The following is a 14816-nucleotide window of genomic DNA, read 5'->3' on the forward strand; positions in this document are numbered from 1 at the left end:
TTGGATGATATGTCCATTGATGTAAGTGGAGTGCTAAAGTCCCCTACTGTTACTGTATTACTATCAATTACTTCTTTTATGTTTGTTATTAGCTGCTTTGTGTATTCATGTCCCTCCATGTTGGCTGTATAAATAGTTGGAATTGTTATATCTTCTTGTTGAATTGTCCTCTTACTGATTATATATTGTACTTCTTTGTCTCTTGTTAAGGTCTTTGTTTTAAAGTATATTTTGTCCAATATATATAAATATATTTATCTATATTGCTATTCCAGCCTTTTTTTCCCTTTCACGTGCATGGTAAATGCTTTTGCATCCTTTCAGTTTCAATCTGCAGGTCTGAAATGAGTCTCTTGTAGGCAGCATATAATTGGGTCTTGCTTTTTGATCCATTTTGATTGGAGCATTTAGTTCATTTACATTCAAAATAATTATTGATAGGCATGTACTTATAACCATTATGTTACTTGTTTTATGGTTGTTTTTGCAGTTGTTTTCTATTCCTTTGTTGTTCTCTCACAGTTTGCTGACTTTCTTTTGTGATATACTTGGATTCCTTTGTCTTTATTATTTGCATAACTATTACTGGTTTTTAATTAGTGGTTCCCAGTAGGTTTGTATATAACATGTTATGACTATAGCAGTCTATATTAAGTTTATGGTCTTTTAAGTTTGAACACATTCTTTACTCCTGTATGTCTCACATTTTAGGTATATGGTGTCATACTTTACATCCTTTTGTTCTGTGAATCCCTTGACTGACTTTTATAGATACACTTTACTTTACTGCTTTTGTGCTTCCTACTTTTCTTACTCCTGCTTATGGTCTCTCAATTCCACTCAAAGAGTCCCCTTTAAAATTCCTTGTAGAGATGGTTTGGTGGTCATGAATTTCTCTTTTATTCATCTGGTAAACTCTTTTATTTCTTCTATTCTGAATGATACCCTTGCTGGACATTCTTGGATGCAAGTTTGTTTTTTTTTTTTTTCTTTCAGCATTTTGAATATATCATGTTACTTCTTTATGTCCTGCTAAGTTTCTGCTGAAAAATCAGCTGATAGATTTGTGGAGTTTCCCTTGTGTATAACTGTTTTCCTTTCTCTTGCTGCTTTTATTTTTGTTTTTTAAATTTTGTTAATGTTTATTTTTGAAAGTGAGATAGAGACAGAGAAAGATTGTGAGCATGGGAGGGACAAAGAGAGGAAGACACAGAATCAGAATCAGGCTCCAGGCTCTGAGCTGTCAGCATAGAGCCCAAAGTGGGGCTCGAGCTCGCAAACCATGAGATCATGACCTGAGCCAAAGTTGGATACTTAACCGACTGAGCCACCCAGGCACTCCATTCTTTTGCTGCTTTTAAAATTCTCTCTTTATCACTATTTTTTGCCATTTTAATTGCCATGTGTCTTTATGTGGACCTCCTTGGGTTGGTTTTTGGGGGAGCTCTGTGCCTACTGGATCTAGATTTCTGTCTCCTTTCGCAGATTCAGGAAGTTTTCAGCTATTATTTCTTCAGACACATTTTTTGTTCCTTTTCCTCTCTCTTCTTTTTATGAGATCCCTATAATATTGATGTTACTGTGCTTGATGGTGTCACTGAGTTCTCTAAGTCTATTTTTGCTTTTTATTATTTTTTTGCTCTCTTATTCAGCTTGATTGCTTTCATTACTCTATCCTCCAGGTTGCTAATTAGTTATTCTGTATCCTCTAGTCTACTATTTATCCCAATGTAAGCTATTTTAATTTCACTTATTGAGTTCTTCATCTCTGGTTGGATCTTTTTTTTAATATATTTTCTATGTCTTTATTAAGAGTCTCATTGAGGCCTTCCACTGTTGTCATATTACTTATTTCTGTTTAATTTAGCTCCCTTGTTGTGATTTTGTCCTGTTCTTTCATTTGGGACATATTCCTCTGTCTCCTCATTTTGTCTAACTCTGTGTCTGTTTCTATGTAATAGGGAATTCAGCTATGTCTCCTGCTTTTGAATGTAATGACATTATGAAGAAGAGGTCCTGTAGTGCCCTGCATTGCAGTGTCTTCTGTTCACTAGAACCTGGCACTTCAGGTACGTCTCCCATGTGTGTTATGTGCACTCTACAGTTGTGGCTGAGCCACTTTTGCATTTAGTACACTCATGTGCAATAACTGCTTATCTTTTATGGGCAGGTATGTTCCCTGTTTTGTTAGTGGGCCAGTCTGGGCCACATTGGGCTTGAGTTGAGTCAGACAAGGCATTTTCCAGAGATGCAGTAGTACTGAACCGCAGGGCACTTTCCCTGTATTGTCCTGTGAGAAGCTCTCATTGATGGATGGTGTCTGTAGTCAGACCTGATGTCTGTTTTCAGCCCACAGTTGAAGCTACAGTTGGACTGGTATGTATCGTTATCTTCCCATCTCCCCAGGGCAGGAATCACTTGGAGTGATACTGTCCCTTATCAGGGCTGTTTGCACACTGCCAGGTTTGTGGCACCACTTTGGATGGGCCTCAGCCAGCAGCATATTGGAGGGGGTGGATACACAGAATTGTGAGAGTCAGGGCTCACTATTCCAAACTAGACTCTTGACGTTTAAGACATAGTGATATCAATGTCTTCATTGCATTATATTTAAAGTATAGTTGACCCATGAACAACAACAGATTTGAACTACATGGGTTCACTTATATGTGGATGTTTTCAATGTATACCATGCAGTATTGTAAATGTTTTTTCTCTCCCTTGTAATATTTTTAATGAAATTCAATTTTCTCCACCTTACTTTATTATAAGAATACACTGTATTTTACTAATACAAAATATGTATTAATCAACTGTGTTATTAGTAAGGCTTTTGATCAAGAGTAGGCTATTACTGGGGTGCCTAGGTGGTTCAGTCAGTTGGGCAATCTGACTCTTGATCTCAGCTCGGGTCATAATCTTGCAATTCGTGAGTTCAAGCCCCACATTGGACTGTGCGCTGGTGGTGCAGCTTGCTTGGGATTCTGTCCCTCTTTCTCTCTGCCCCTCCCCCATGCATGCTCGCAAGCTCTCTCTCTCTCTCTTTTTCTCTGTCTCTCTCACCCTCCCTCCCTCAAAATAAATAAATAAACATTAAAAAAAAGAGTAGGCTATTACTAAGTTAGGCTATTACAAAAGTTATATGTGGAGTTTTGACTGCCTGGGGTTTGGCACCCCAACCTATGCATATGCATCGTTCAAGGGTCAACTGTAATGTCTTGAAAGAAATTTCATTATTTTCTTTATTTCTCAAAAAAATGAAGAAACCTGTGTTTAGATGACAGCATTGATAATAAGGCGAAATTCAGGAGACATAATGAAGATCAAATATGGCAGAATAATCTCTTCACCTGTTCTATTTTTTTTTTTTTTTTGGCCCTCTCTAGGGACAAGAAAGTAAAAAGACAGCAGTAGAATCCGCAAGCCTTAATGCCAAGTCATGATACCAACTCATAAAGGTTGCCTTCTCTACCTTCTACTCCAGGGTATGTTTTTTTCAATGATGCCACTAGTCAGTTAATGGTGAACTAACATGGTTTCATAAAACGTAATAGTGGAGAAAATGATAGGCTTGTGCAGTGGCCCAGATGTATGTGAACTTTCTGAAAGAATACATTTCTGTTATCCAGAATTCAGATCTTTTTCATGATGGTCTCAGTTCCTGTTCTTTGTTCAGCTTGTCTCAAAAACCACTCCAGTTAAGTCTTCTATGTAGTGCAACCAACAAGAAAAGGAGAACCATGACAATGGCAACGACCAAGATTGGCTTTTCTGGCAATTGTTATTGATTGAGTATAAGACAGACTTAACTTGACTATACAAAATAAACATTACTACTTTAGTGAATAAGTTTAGTAAATAAGTTGGACTCAGTTGGATGCAAACCAGGCTTGTTCTGTTTGTGTTCTAGGTGGTCTGGTTAGTATCTAAGGGAACTACTGGGGTTTTTCCACTCATTCTCAGGTATTACAAACCACCAAAGACTGCAGTCCCTCTTTTTCGAAGTATTGTGGACACAGGCAGCAGTATACTGGAGTCAGCTCATACTGGCTCCGGAACAGTTTGTTAAATATTTAGGAATTTTGTGAGTAAGTTGTTAAACTGTTAGTCTCCTGAACTGATGTTGTTAAGTATCTTTATATCAATTATATCACCAAACACTACAAATCAGGGCCTAATGATTGATTGATTGATTGATTGATTGATTGATTTTCCAGAGAGCTGGTTTACAGTAAGTACAAAACTACGTGTAATGATTTCAAAACCTAACTTGAGGCGGCTTGACTAAGTTTAAGAAAAGAAAGTAACTCACTTCTTTCTTCCTCCCTGAGGGAGGTGCATAGTACATTGCTCTCTTTCCTTAGAGAAGCATATTATCTTCAGTCTCCATATTTTCCAATGGTTTATATCTACCTGCCTGCCTGCCTGCCTTTCTTCCTTAACCTCCTCCCTTCCTTTATTCCTCCCTTCCTTCCTTTCTTTTTGTTTCTTTTTTTTCATTTTATTTTTAAAGTTAATTTGGGTATTTTTAGTGGTGTTTGGTGGACTGATGCTACCAAGATAAAATATTTACTCATTTGAAGGTCTTTAGGGTTAATCTATAGAATCTAGGATAATTTCATAAATTATTTCTCTGCTCTTAAGACAATAGAAAATATCACATTTAACATCATTACACATAAAAATCATTGAGACTACTTGCATTCTGCATATACATATACATTTTGCATATACCATGTACTTGAAACACAGCAGATCTAGGCTATAAGAAATTCCCAAGTTACCAAATTATATGGGCATCCCAATACTTCCTAGATAGCTTAATAAAATATCTTAACTGTCTTGATCTTTTACTGTCTGCCACAAGGATTTTAAAACTTTACCACTTCCCTCAAAATTTTCATTATGTTATTATACCATACATCAGAGAAAACAGATGCTATAAGGCAGCAGTTTATTTTCCCGTCCATGTTCTGACCCCCAACCCATACCAACATCTAAACCTATTGTCTCCTCTAACTCCCCTGTTAGGAGAGAGAAAGTATATGTCTCCTTACCTGAAGCTAGTTCTCTATATTCTGAGAGATCCCTCTGTTGCAATCTTCACATTCTTGCAGATTTTACAGATGAGCTTCTTCTTATTTCTTCCCTTATTAGAATTCCTTTTAGTCTTTGTTCTGTAACCATACTGGCCCGCTCCAAATGTATCATAATGCCATAGGTCATGAGTAGTGCCTTTTTTCAGATACAATTTTTTTCAGAATCTGAAATGAACATATATTTTACAATAAGGGAGTATCATAATTGAGTCATATTTTACCCTTCTTAATGTTTCATTAAAAAGCAGGACATCTTTAAGTCTAAGATACAATCATATTGATTAAAATGTTATTTCTGGAAAAAGCCTTTGCTCATGTTTACTTTCTCCTCATTATCATTTCTTACCTAGTTTTTATTTATCCTTTTGATTTAGCTTAACTATATTTCTACCAAGTATCTCAAATCCCTATATAATAAATTTGAGTTAAGTTAAATTAAACTAATTAAATTTAAAATGTGAAGTAGATTGTAACATATAAATAAATGCATGGTGTGATGGAAAGAACTCTGAAGCACAAAGCAGAAGAACTGGATTTAGGCTGGACTATAAGATTTGTCATTTGTGTAAATTTCAATGAATCCCATAACCTAGGAGAAGTTGGCTAGTGCAACCTTATTTTTTAAAGAGTAGGAGAAAGGAGGTGACTTACCAAGGATACACAGCTACTTTGTGATAGAGAACAGAAACTTAGATCAGAGACTGGCACTTTTTTTTCTTTTCTTTTTTTTTTTTTTTTTCTGTGAGGTACCAGACAGTGAATATTTTAGGCTTTGTAGGTCATATAGTCTCTGTTGCATTTACTCAATAGATGAAAACAATCTGTAGAATTAATTCAGTCAAGCATAATGTGTAATAGGTAAATAAATGAATGAACCTGACTCTATTCCAACAACACCTTCTTTACAAAAAATTAGTGGAACATTGAATTGGACCTTAGAATGTAGTTTGTCAACCTCTGTTATACAGAATAAGACAGAGAGCCAGTATTATCTCTGTTGTACAGACTATAGCATGTTTTGTGGATGAAAGTAAAGAAGACTGGGAGTGTAGTAGCTAAAAGGCAAGAAGGGAGGAAAGTAAGACAAGAAAACATGGCACATGTGGTTCTATGTTGGCTTCTTAGGTTGTTATCTTAAAATACATACACATTAAGTGGATTTTCAACATAAATTTCTGGAGAGTTTTCTTTTTCAGATTAAAGTTTTATACATAAATTCACACTCTAATAAAAAAGGCTTAGTCATTTGTAATTTAATACCTTGCATACTAAAACTATTTTTTTAATGTCTATTTTTGAGAGAGAGACAGAGAGACATAGTGCAGGTGGGGGAGAGAGAGGCACTCTCTCTCATAGGCAGAGAGAGGGGGAGACACAGAATCTGAAGGAGGCTCTAGGCTCTGAGCTGTCAGCACAGACTCCAATGCGGAGCTTGAACTCACGAACCGTGAGAACATGATTTGAGACAAAGTCAGATGCTTAACCAACTGAGCCACCCAGGTGCCCCTAAAACTTTCTGAAATCCTGTGATTTTAAAAGAAAACAAATGTTGTTCCAAACCATTTAAAGAGCAGAAATCCAGGCCAAAGAAAGAAAAGGGTGGGGGGGAAATAAGTGCTTCAAAGATAGGTAGATTTATTTCATAAATAAGATAAATTCTTAATTCCACAGGATAGAAACATCTAAGGAAAAAAGAAAAAAAAAAGATATCCTTTTTTTTTTTCTTCTTTAACTTCATATGGAAGAACTAAGATAAATTCTTAATTCCAGAGGCCATCAACTTCTTCCAGTGTGTTCCTCTTCCTTCTTTCTTCAGGTCAGTTGTTGATACTTGAAAGGGATATATAGGATTAAGTTATTCTGAGTAATGAACAGTCCGAGTAATGGAATCAGGAGCTGTTTGATTGTGAAGATAGGAAATACGATGGCAACACTTAGTTATCTTTTTTCATAAACTGATTCTAGAAACTAGGTCATAGGCCTTGACCCACTTGAGATGTAAAGTGACAGAATAAGGTTAGCCAGTGAAGACTCATAGATGAAGTTTTCATGCATACATGACTAATGAAAAAAAGAATAAAGCTTAAGAAAATAATCTTGGAGAATGTGAGACACCTGAGCTCCAGACCCGAGAAGCGATTGTTTCACGGCAAAATGAATACAGATCCCAGTTGCTAGACTGGTGTTGACATTCTATGTTATAGGTTGTGTCAAAGACAATCTACGGGAGAGGCTGTCTACCTGCAGAAGGTCATGGAGTTAAACTGTCCACCATGCTGACTTGGCACAGTGGCATTTATCACAGCACACAGGTTTCTTCTATGGCAAACAGAACCTTCTCAGGCGTGAGAAGAAACCTGGCATTTTCTGCTACCTGCAGGCTTCTGTTTTTTGAAGCCAGGAAGGGCATCTGTAAAAGTTGGCTGCCTGCATGGCAGACCATGCAAAATGCCAAGGAGAGTGATTTATGTCCCATTCGCTGAGACTAAAGAGGAAATACACCCAGGTTTTAGTAGTGAAAGGTCAGGACAGTGAAACATTTTCATTACACTCTTTTCAGAAAACCTAGGGCAAAAGGCACACAGTTTCCACAAATTTCTACTTCCTGTGGCACTTGTATCTCTAAGACCTAAATTGAAATAGCTATTTAACTGCAATATCATTTTTTTTCTTTAAAATGTTAATTTCAGTGCTTCTCTTTCTCAAGGGTAAAAAGGTAGACTACATTTCTTTTGTTTAACCTATCTCTGTTTTGTTAAGTAAAACCATTAATTACATAAAGCATTTTTTAATCAGGTTCTTAAAATACAGTCAGGACACACAACATGGGTAATTGCTGGAGTTAAGAATTATAAAGTTTCAAAGTTGGAAAGAAATATGAAGATCATTTAGGAGTCAAATGCCTTCATTTTTACAAAAGTGTGAACTTGTGCCTTGGAAGTTAGACTGATTGCTGAAAATTCCCATGAAGAAAATAAAAAGAAAATAATAGAAATGGTTGACTTTTACCATATTGCTTCTAATTTTCATAACACTTACTAACATAGAAGTTGGAAATATACAGGTAAATGGCCAATGATGAATCCATTTTTATCCAATCTGAGTTTGAGTTTCTTTACTTGTCCATATGCTTAGAATTATTTCTTGACACTTATCTCCTAGTGTCACTGTGTGAGGCCCCATGAAAGAGAGAGATAAACAGAACAGACTCTGTCCTTTTAAGGAAAAGAACTTCTGAAGCTTTGGTAATTCTCTCAAAAGTTACTCATCAAATGTAGTCATTTGAATAATTTATGTGATTATCATTATTCTGTTTTTGCAGTTTCTGAACACATAAGAGAAAAGGATAAAAAGAGATTCTTTTGTGTTGTGCAGTCTACTGGACAAGAGAACACATGTATAATCATACACATGAGTGCATTTTAATTTTTAAGTGGATGATCTTTTTTAGCTGGAAGAATAAATCTAAAAAGGAAACAAAATGATACGTATATTGGCACATCATAGCCATCCAAAGTCCAAAGTTTAAATTAAGTTCATACTTGGTGTTACATATTCTGTAAATTTGGATAAATGAATAGACATGTGTCCATCATGGTATTGTATAGAGCATTTTCACTGCCTTGAAAATTCTCTGTGCTCTGCCAATTCATTCTCACTCCCTAAAACCATGGCAACCACTGCTCTTTTCATTGTGTGCCTTTCATTGTGTTCCCTCCACAGTGTTGCCTTCCCTAGAATGCCAAATAGTTGGATTTACACAGTAATTGGCTTCTTTCACTTAGTAATATGCATTTAGGTTTCCTCCATGTTTTTTATAGGTTGACAGCTCATTCCTTTTAGCACTGAATAACATTCCATTGTCTAGAATGGACCCCAATTTATCTATTCACCTACTAAAGGGCATCTTGGTTACTTCGATATTTTGGCAATTATGAGTAAAGCCACTATAAACACCCGTGTGTAAGTTTTTATGAAGTTTTTGGTTCTTTTGGGTAAACACCAGGAAGCACAATTGCCAGGTCATATGGAAAGACAATGTTTAGTTTCATCAGAAACTACAAACTGTCCACCACTGTGAATGTACTATTTTGTATTTTGCACCAGAAATGAATGAGAGTTCCTTTTGCTCCACATCCTTGGCAGCATTTGGTCTTGTCAGTGTTTTGGAATTTTGCCACTCTAAAAGGTGTATTGTGATATCTCAATGTTATTTTAATTTGCATTTTTCTGATGACATGATGTGGAGCATCTTTCCATATGCTTATTTGCCATCTGGGTATCTTCTTTGGTGAGGTCTCTGTTCAAGTCTTTGGCCCAATTATTAATTGGATTATTTGCTTTCTTAATATTTCTATAGAGATCTCTACACTTTCAAGTATTCTGCTTTCTTTTGTCTAATATAATATATATGTTTTTCAATATTTGTAGTATCTAAATAAATATAGAGAGGACTTCTTTGTTACCAAATGGTCATCAAGAAACAATCATTAGATGGGGCGCCTGCATGGCTCAGTTGGTTGGGCTTCTAACTCTTGGTTTTGGCTCAGGTCATGATCCCAGGGTTGTGGGATCAAGCCCTATGTTGGGCTTCATGCTGAGCATCAAGCGTGGGGACTGCTTAATGCTCTCTCTCCCTCTCTTTCTCTCTTTCTCTCTTTCTCTCACCTTCTCTCTCTTTCTCTCTCCCCCTCTGCCCTTCTCCCCGCCCTTTCTCTGTCTAAAATAAGAAAAGAAAAAGAAAAAAAAATGATCATTAGGGTTTGTTGGTCAATGACATTTGAAATCAGAGACACTCATGTAACTGTAGAATATAAAATAAGCAATAATGATTAAACTTAAATTGACAGTGTTTCTCACATCAAAATATTCTTTAATTTTAAAATGGGAAATAGGGGCACCTGGGTGGCTCAGTCAGTTAAGCATCTGCCCTCGGCTCAGGTCATGATCTCACAGTTCTGTGAATTTGAGTGCTGCATCTGCTGTCCAGGCAGAGCCTACTTCAGATCCTCTGTCCCTCTCTCTCTCTGCACCTCCCCCACTTTCTCTCTCTCTGTCTCTCTCTCTCTCTCTCTCTTAAAACTAAATAAAAACTTTAAAAAATTTCTTTAAGAAAAAATAAAATGGGGAAATAAAATAAAAATTAATTAATTAATTAAAATAAAGGAGATGTGAGTTGCATTAAAATAAATGAGAAACAGAATGGGAAGAATAAAATTATAAGGTAGAAAATGACAGGGGAGAGCATGATGAGTCAAACACTTAGAGGATGTTTATTTGGAAGAATTATTTGTGACACCTTGCTCAAAACTAGGCTATGGGCTGAGTGCCATCATTTAACACCAAAATGATAATTATTTGAATATTTAGTATTTATAGTTATTTAATGCTTCTTCATCTTTAAACCTTCAAAATTTATTCTGAAGAGTATGGTATACTGTGCCTAGCCAGGAGGGCAAGTGTAGCATAAAAACATTAGAGAAATATTGCTCTTAAAGTAGGAAAACTGATATTAAAGCAGTATTTGAGTCTTGTAGTAGGGATTCCTTTGTCCTACAGTAAATACTCCATTAATACTAATGAGACAGCATTGTTATTATTCAAAAATGAAAATAATATTTTATGTATAACTTTCATGTAGTCTGATTCTTCAAATGAAGTCCCTTACATATTTCCATATAAAACTATTGGTTTTTTGGAAAGTATTTCTTTCAATGGAAAGCCATGTAATACCATGTTAAGTATTAAAGTCAAATTTTATTTTACTCTTTATATCCATGGCCACAATTTTCCATATATTTATGTATATATAAGGTTATACACACATGCAGACACTGATTAAAAAATATATCCTGTGTAATCAATTTTGCATGTAAAAGATTACTTATGTTTTTTTTTTTTTGTCTTTTTTTTTCCTATTTGTTCCCTTCACCTGTGGGAAAAGTACAGACTTTTCAGAACCCATATAATATGGAGCAGGTAGGGCAATTAAAATGAATTATTGTGTCTGAATTATCACTTCACCTTGATGGAAGCGTGATTGCTTCTATCCTATTGGTTAAGTGTTATTTTTCTTAATAAGAGCTACTTCCATATAAAGTATTTTTATTTTTATAGGATGCTTTAACATGAGATTTTATTGCTCAGTAGAATAAATTTAAACTTTGGCCCCTAAACCAAACTTTCAGAAAGTATTGTTTATATTTTTGAAATTAAATATTGGAAGAGTACCAGGAAAGGAAATAATTTGTTATGTCTTTTTTAAGCATGTGCATAATTTCTCTTGGAGACAGCCAGAATATCTTTAAATTTTGGAATTGAATATGAGAAGCAACTTGAGAGACATTATAAACAAGTACATAATAATTTGAATGTCAGACTTAATCATCTATCAGTTATGTCATCTTGAGCATGTCACTATTGCTCCCTGGGTGTCAGTTTTTCAACCTGTAATGTAGGGGTAACAAAGACTATTTGATGGAATTCAGTGTTGTTGTTGCAAGGTAACATAGGTAAATTACCTATAGTTCCTGATACAATTAATAAATGTAGTAGTTTTCTCTGCACATTATAAAGCAAGATGAAGAGCCTAAAATAGTCTAATGAATCCAGTGCTATTCCCATCTAAATTCTGGCCAAATAATTATTTTAATGACTAAGCTTATACAAATATAACCAATTTTGAGCAGCTTCAATATAGTGAGCAATAAAAAAGAAACAATTGTTCCAAATATTGCTTTTAATCGTGGTTTGTGTAATTTCTATTTTGCATAGATTCTGTGTTTCTGTGTTCAGTTGCATAGATTCTGTGTTTCTGTGTAGAAAGTACAGTTTAAAATGCTAAACTCAAAGTTGGTTATATCTCATCTTCTCCCCAGACCTGAACCTTGGCTCAAGGGTCCTACATAGTAGTGCCATAATCTACTTTTCCCTTCTTTTCCCATTATAGACTCTTGATATGAAAAAAAAAAAAAAAGTGTTGTTCAGTGAATGGAAATTTACCTCTGGGAATAACATGCCCCTTTCTGTTCAGTCTCTAGCCCAGCCATTCACAAAGGGCAGCCAACACTCGGAAAGCATTAGAGAAATTTATGGGCAGTTTTTATCAGCTATCACATTTGGTGGACACCACTGGCAGTTGCTAGAGAGACTGTAGGTATCCTGCCATAATTGAAATACTACTTCACAATAAAAATGATCCTGCTTGACTACTGATTGGAGCTAATACCACTATGGGACTAATGCCACTACAAATATATATCAGCAGTACTTTAGCACAAAATAATATTGAAAAGTTTCATATGAAGGTGAATTAAAATCCTCATAATTTAGGGAAAATTTATTATAGAATGGGAAATTTAAATATTAGAAGAGTATTCTTTATATTATTGATAAATCATTCATTTTGTGCATTCTTCCTCCTTAATGCATAATTTTATGTGCTGAAATATTGGTACTGAGTCAATAATGTCACCTTTGTTTAATATTTCTTTTCATTAGTATTAGTGATACTTTATAGGTATGCCAGAGTGTCCCTTGAAGTTTTGTTGATAATACTTATAAAGCAAACTATGTTCTGTAAAGTAGTTTTGAAAATCCAGCAACTCTTGTGAAAGTGTATGAACATTATTTACTACTCATTTTTCAGATTTTAATAAAATTCTTCCATGTTGAATATTTAATTTTCTCAACATGTTTTTTCAATTAAGTAGAATTTCATTTCACAATGAAAATAGCAAATAAACTATTACAAACTATTTGTAATATGATATAACATTGGGTATCATTTTCCTGATTCTTCCAGTATTGAAGGTATAACGGTAAAAGGAAAAAAAATACTAACCTACATGGCTACAGGCAGTCTCCATTCATTGTCTCTCTTTCATAAGCTGTCACTATTTTGTTATCATATGTTTCTATAATACAATGCTGGGAAAAAAATAAAAAAGGAAAAGAAAAAATAAACTAAAAAATAATTAAAATTTAGTGTCTTAAACAATAGTTCAATAGTTTTTGGGGTGTCTGGGTGGCTCAGTCAGATGACTGTCTGACTCTTGATTTTAGCTCAGGTCATGATCTCAGGGTCATGAAATGGAGCCCTGAGTTGGGCTCCATGCTGAGTGTGAGGCCTGCTTGAGATTTTGTCTCTCCATCTTTGTCTGCCACTCCCCCATTTGATCTCTTTCTTCCCTCTCATTCAAAAAAAAAAAAAAAAGTTTTATTCTGCTTACAATTCTTTTGAACAGCTCACACAAGGATGGCTCTTATTTAATCCATGGCCTAAATTAGAGTAGCTCAAATGACTAGAGATTGCTAAAATGACTTAATCATATGTGTCTGAAACTTTGGCTCTGGTCTTTGCTGAGTAACTTTTCTTCTCCATGTAACACCTATTGGGTCTGGGAGTTCAATATGACTTCTTTATTCATTTGTCTGACATTTCAACTGGAATGATTGGAACTCCTGTGGCAAGGAATCTCTGTCTTGTTCTGTGTCCTCTCCAATATGTCTAACTTAGTCTTTCTCACAGCATGATTGACCCATGATAGTTAATCTTCCTATGTGGGGTCGGACATCCCCAGAGCAATTCCAAGGGACCAAGGTAGGACTTATACTTAAGTTATTCAGTGTCACGTCTGCTATACTTTTTTGGTTACAGAGGACTAGCCCAGATTCATTGAGGATAAGAACTACACAAGACATGAGAAACAGGAGATGTGGTTCATTGAGATTGGGGGGAGATGTATGTGTGAGGGGAGCATGTCTTTGAAATTAGTTACCATACCACACATATACCCACTCTGTTCTGATTATGAGGTGAATGAGTGCATTCTTTGGAGTGCCTTGCTTTACCTCTTTTCTATTTCACTACTAATCATCTCCTACCAAAAGTATGCTTCTTAACATCTATCTTGCTTTTTATAAAATCCCATTATCTGACAGGCAGCCTGTCAGTAGGGGTGCCAGCAGTCCTTAGCCTCTTCCCTGAGGTGCCCAGTTAACCAGTGAGAAACTCAAGCACTCTGTTCATACCAAATTTTGAAGTGTTATCAGTGTAAGATCTTTTCTCTCATTTATACTGTCTGTCTTCTCTCTTCAGTTTTACCTAGTTTCCGCCCCTTCCCCGCCTCTCCAACCAATACCCACCCAGCTAGACCCAGAGGTAGAATAAATATTCTATATAAGCCAACACTTAATTTCTAGGAATGATTCTCAGAAAGCTTTCTTATTTAGCTTCCAGTAAAGTACAGCACCCTTCTACTTTTCCCATTTAGAAGGAAAGTAATTTTCATTCATAGAGTATATTGTGCCTACGAACAAGCTGGAGATAACCTTTTCACTTCTCTTTCTTTTCATTCTTCTGCTTTCAATATTTTAGCCAATGGTTGTGAATAAGAGGAGGTTGCTTATTTATTATGATTATGGTAGGGCCAGTTCTGCTTCTTCCTAAGGCTTGAATGAGAATATATGGCTCCAGTGGCTTTCTTTAGAATGCAGATAATCAATGTCCTTGGTTTTCTTTTACCTGAATGCTTTAATAGCAATTCCAGGGAAACACAAATTTCCATTCAATATCTTATACAAACAACATGACCTTTTGTCTATACATTCCTGATTTATGAAAATGTTCTGACTGACTGGAGTTTTCATTCTTGGGAAAGGTGTAACAAATTTCTTCCAAATGCATTATCATATAGACAGAGAGGATGGTACAAA

The sequence above is a fragment of the Lynx canadensis genome, chromosome A1 (assembly GCF_007474595.2).
Source record: "Lynx canadensis isolate LIC74 chromosome A1, mLynCan4.pri.v2, whole genome shotgun sequence".
Classification (NCBI taxonomy): Eukaryota; Metazoa; Chordata; class Mammalia; order Carnivora; family Felidae; genus Lynx; species Lynx canadensis.